Source organism: Acomys minous, assembly GCF_964271855.1.
Source record: "Acomys minous genome assembly, chromosome: 9".
In the NCBI taxonomy this organism is placed as follows: domain Eukaryota; kingdom Metazoa; phylum Chordata; class Mammalia; order Rodentia; family Muridae; genus Acomys; species Acomys minous.
This window is the reverse complement of record NC_140490.1, coordinates 105197900-105203899: the sequence shown is the minus strand read 5'-3', so window position 1 is coordinate 105203899 and position 6000 is coordinate 105197900.

Sequence of the window (6000 nt, the reverse complement as noted above, 5' to 3'; positions counted from 1 at the left end):
CATATCTATTTACCTCTCATTTACCATTTATTTCTATCTCTACTAATCTCTACTAATCTATATCCCTAAACAGCAGAAGTATGCTCCCTTCATTTTATTGCTTCTTACACTTAAAATCATGCATGATATGCAAATTCATTCTGTAAGTACTTACTGAATAAATCAGCTTATGCTAGCATGAGTTTATGGCTACCTAACTTATATGAGTTTTTTTTAACTCTATAGTTCACCAATTCTATAAATGTAAATTAAAACAGTGTATATGAAACCCAAGAAAATCATCAACTCCTGTGTTGGAAAAGGTAAGTTTCAAGTTTCAAAGTAGTCAGTGTATACGTAAAAGCACATTTTATTACCTACATCTTTCTTTTTATAACCTTAATTTTTTCCCTTCACTTTCCTCATGCATTGATGCATGATATCCATCCAACAGTGAGTTGATCCAGGATGATAAACATTGTTTGTGCAAAAGAACACTACCTCTGTGTCCACACTGAGTACTGCCTGCAAGGTGTGAACCTGTCATATACTCACTTGCTTAATCTGGCATTTCTAAGTGAAGTTGGTATTTTTTGTAATATACTCATTTTGTGGATAATAAAAGTCAAGGCCCTGAGGGAACAGCAATGTTTGAAGTCATATACCTATTAAGTAATGATGACTTTTAAAGTTAGACTCTCAGATTCCAGAATTTGCATTCACAAAGGCAACATTTTAGCCGTGTGAGTAACATGCCTCTAATTACTTGTAAAACTATGTTTTCTGGACTGGCAAAATAGTGCATTCTATGAAGTACTTGCCACACAAGCCTGGGGATATGCATTTAATCTGCAAAACGTAAAAGAAAAAAAAGTTCAACACGGTGACATACACAGTTGGAATCACTGTAGTTATAAGGTGGAACTAAGTAGATGGATCCTGAGGGCTCAGGGAGCAGCCAGGCCTACTCTGTGAGCTCCTGGTCAATAAGAGACTACCCCTCTATAAAAGCAATGCCTGGTACCTGAGCAAATATAGCCAAGATTGACCACCAGCCTCTACAATGCACCCACAGAAACATGAATGAGCACATGCATATTGATCCACACATATGTCAAATAACATGATAAAATTATAACACTCTTTCATAGATAACATAGCTCCTGTTGCTATAATAAGGGATTTTCATTACAGAAATGACTAAAACCATGCATGCAGATTTCAAGACTTTATTGCAAATTAATGATTTTTTAATTTTAATTTTTTATTTGTTACAATTTATTCCCAAAACATCCCAGTTGTTATTCCCTTGCTCTTATCTCCCCATTTCCCACTCTCCCTCCCTCTTCTGCCCTATTCCTCTACTCTAGTTCTCTGATTGGAGAGGGCCTCTTCCCCCACCATATGACCACAGCCTATAAGGTCTCGTTAGGGCAGCCTGCGTCCCTTTTCTCTGTGCCCCTTCAAGGCCGCAACAACAAAAGGCAGTGATCAAATTGCAGGCACCAGAGTTCACATCCGAGGTAATCCCTTCTCCTCCTCCACCACCACCACCACCACATGAAGATTTATGCCTAATTATAATTTTCATAGAATGAAAATATAACGTTATCATTGTCTAGACAAATGAGCTGCATTACACCAACTTTTTTGTTTCTGTTTGTTACTTATTTTTACCCCTATTAGCACAAATGTTATGGTTAATCATACAGCTAACGTATATAAGTTCTATAACAATAAGGCAAACAAAATACTGATTTTCAATAAATATTTCTTGTAAGGATTACAACATAATTATTGTTTTTCAAAAACTGTGCTAAATATTACCCTCATATTTAATTAAGGTTTACAGTTCAATATTCTCAGTAGCATGTTATTAAATTTCATAGTTAAATAGCATGAAAAGCATTTCCTATTGTTCTTTTTATTTAATTGCAACAATTATTCTGGCTTCACAGCAGATGAACAAATGACTTCCAAGGAAGTTTAACTTTAAATAGAATTATTTACCTGAATTCAGGATGTTAAATGCAGTAGATCAATGGTCCTTTGAAAGTTCACTTACATCAACTGTGCCCTCTTTCTTTTATCACCACTGTTAGGCAGTAATCTTATTTAAAGTCTAATCTTATTTTAAAATTAAGAAAAATAGAATATAAACAAACGTTAATATCATTTTTGTATTTGAAAAATATGTCAATAAAAAGTTATGCTGTACAGGAAATAACACACCTTTAGCAAATTAATGCCACAGGATTTATTTGAGAATTGTAGAGTAATGTTCAGTTATGAATGTATGTGCTGGGATTATCCTGTGGGTCACAGGAAGCAACGTGTTCAAAAAAACTCTTCCAAGCAATAAAGTACCTAAAGCATTATGAGGTTTAATTTAAAATTTGTTAAATTAAAAATAGCTATATTCACATATTAACAAGCCTCCAATTATTCCCCAGTAACATTAAAAAATCATCAAAACAGCATTAAATAAAGATTCATTTTTTTTTTACGGACTATGAAGATGGCTTGGTGGGCAAAAACATTTGATACATAAGCGTAGACATTTGAGTTTCATCTCTCAGAACTTAGGAAAAGCCAGGCACCAAAGCATGCATCTGTAAGCTCAGTGAGATGAGAGAAGAAAACAGGAGAATACCCAATATTAATGTGGTGCACAGCAGCGAGCCATGACACCTTGTCTCAAAAGGTGGGAGTGAAGACTGACACCTGAGGTGGTCACACACATGAATGCGCACGTGCGCCGACACACACACACACACACACACACACACACACACACACACACACACAATTCTATAAGGAGCAGGCATGAAATCCTGTGGATGATGATACTGCACTCCTGTATAGTTTTCCAAGTCACGTTACTACACTTAAACCAACTTCAAAGTACCTTCGTATTTTCTCTAATTCTCCTGAAATGCATTCCATTTTGACAAGATAATATTCCAAAGAACAAAAATCTTTAAAATTTCATTTTCCTAAAAAAGAACTATTCCCAGAAAAGAAAACTCATGGACGAAAGGCATCTTCACATAAGGTTCTATATTCATGAGTTCTTAATTTTTATAAATTAAAAAGAAATGAAGAATAAATGCACTAGCAAGCATATTACAATTGTTCAAGTGTAGAAGCCATTGAAAATGTCCTTGATGAAAGGAAAGCTATGGCTTAGACAGTAACTGTCAGTTGTGTACCTACCATGTGAGGTACATCTACCTTCCTCATCAAACTAAACTAAGAACAGAACCAAGGCCAAACCCAACAAATTCCATTTGTGGTGCATGGGGCTATCATAGGTTAAGGTTTTAGAAATGAAAAATAAAATTACTCAGTTATAGACGTATTTCTGAAAACGCACAATTATAAATAAAAACTAGCAAATCCCCAATGATGCTAATAACTGAATTCCATAACTGAGGTTCTCCATGAAACAGGTGATTTTAAATATACTCAGATGTTCATACCAAGTAATTTCTCTCTCTCCACTGTTTTGATTGTGTCTTCAGCTCAGGTAATATACACTGAGAATATAAAGACGTATTGTGACATTACCTGTCTTCCTTGTCAAGTGATTTGAAGTTGAGTTCAGGTCAACAGCATTTAAAATTCCAGCTGAAGAGTAAACAGCTAAAGGAATATTACAAGGAGAAAGGGAAGGAACTAACGCGTGGTAGACACAAACATGAGCACCAGCGAGCTATGAAACAACCCCATTTATCTCCCCAACCTTGTATATTTTCTTTTTGTTTTCCAGCTTCAGAGACTACTAAGAAATATCACCATTGGATTGTTTTGTTGTTGTTGTTGTTGTTGTTGTTGTTGTTGTTGTTGTTCTTGCTGTTGTTTTGTTTTATTTTGCTTTTGGTTTTCAGGAAGATTTTTTTATAACTTAACTTTTCAGTATCTCAGTTTTTCATCTGGAAAATAAGTAGCAGGGTAGAATATGAGACCAACAAATCCCAGGGTGTGTCTGCAGGAAGACCCAGTTGATATATAGACTCTAAAAGCTAGGTTCAAATTTTCTTTGCCACTTCTGTGGAAGTTTATGGCAGCAATTCTAGCACTAGGAGGCAGAGACCTGAAGATTGCCAAAAACTCAAACCAACATGGACTGCAGAGACTCTATACAAACAAACAAACAAACAATCTTTCTCAGTTAACAGGCCTGCACTAGCTTCCATACCTATTTAATCTGGTTTTTTTTTTCCCTAACAAATCTATTGGTTTTTTAAAAAATTATTTATTCACTTTACATTCTTATTGCAGCCCACCCTCCTCCTACTCTTCCTCGTGCACATCCCTCCCCCGTTCCCCCATTTCCTTCTCCTGGGAGAAGAGAGAGGTCCTCCATGAGTACCAACCTGCCCTGGTACCCTTAAATTGCTGCAAGATTAGGCACATCCTTTTCCATCGAGACCAGGCAAGGCAGCCCAGTTAGGAGGACTGAATCCAAGTCAGGCATCAGCATCACAGATGGCCCTGCTCCAGTTGTTGGGGGATCTACAGGGAGATGAAGCTATGCATCTGATATGTATATGTAGGGGCCCTAGGACCAGTCTATGTATGCTCCTCGGTTGTAATTCAGTTTCTGTGAGCCCCAAAGGCCAAGGTTAGCTGACTCTGTAGGTCTTCTTGTGGAGTCTTTGACCCCCCTGGGTCCTTCAGTCTTTCCCCCACTTCTTCCACGGGACTCCCCAGGGCTCTGTCCAATGCTTGGCTGTGGGTCTCTGCATCTGTTTCCATCAACTGCTGGATGAAGCCTCTCAGAGGACATATGCTAGGCCCCTGTCTATAAGCATATCAGAGTAACATTAATAGCATTGGGATATTTTGTAACAGAAAGTTTCCATTTCCCACTGTGGATTGGTAAGCGATAAGTCTCCCCCACGCTTACCCCAAAATACTCCTTCTACCACTCTTCAACTCCCAAGTCAATGTTTCCTCCTGATATCATTGGACAATAAGTGGATTTTAGGCCTCCATGAACAATGAAGGGAGAATTTTGATACTGTCAAAACATACTCTTGTTCTGTTTTTAAACATCTGTCTATGAGCCACCCACTCCACATCAGCTGAGCACTAGAAGATAGATCTATCTCTTAGTGATGGTATTATAGCTCACGTAGCATTTCAGTGATTACTGAAATACACTGACAGGGACATTATTACGGAAACAGTGAGCAGTGTCTTTGTCTCTTCTGTATTGAGTTTCAGTTTAGACTAGAACACTTAGGACAAAATACACTCGATAAGTAATCTATGTAATTTGTTTTTCCTTACAGGTAAGCTGGTCTAAAACACCGACAATCAAGAGATATCCTTGTTTTTATTATTTATTTATTTATTTATTTATTTATTTATTATTTATTTATTCACTTTACATCCAGGTCATAAGCCCTCTCCCTCCTCTCCTCTCAGTCCCACCCTTCCTCCCACTCCCTTATTCATCAAAAAAGGGGAGCCCCCCTACCCACTCACCCCAGCTCATCAAGTCCCATCAGGACGGAGTTCATCCTCTTCCCCTGTCGCCTGGCAAGGCAGTCTTGCCTGGGTGAAAGTTATTAAAAAGCTAATAACAGAGTCCATGTCAGAGACCTTCCCCGACTCCCTCCACCCCACCCCCACCCCGCCCCACATGAAGCCTGAGCTGCCCATCAGCTACGTCTATGTAGAGGGCCTAGGTCCAGTTCACGCATGGTCTTTGACTGGTGCTTCAGACTCCACAGCCTCCTCTAGGCCCTCATTAGTTGGGGCTGTTGATCTTCTTGTGGGGCTCTTGTGAAGGAGAAATAAACCTGTTTTTTTATGATCCCAAGTTTGGGATCGGAACAGTCTTGTGAGAGAACAGATGAGGTTAATCCACTAGAAGACCAACCAGCTGAAATGATCCCATGAACAGACTCTGGGAGGAGCTGTATAAAGGAGCCAAAAACTGGAGGTGGGACTTTTTGGAGACTTGGGATAGTTTTTGGCTGTTCAAAGCTCCACTTCAAGATGCTCCTA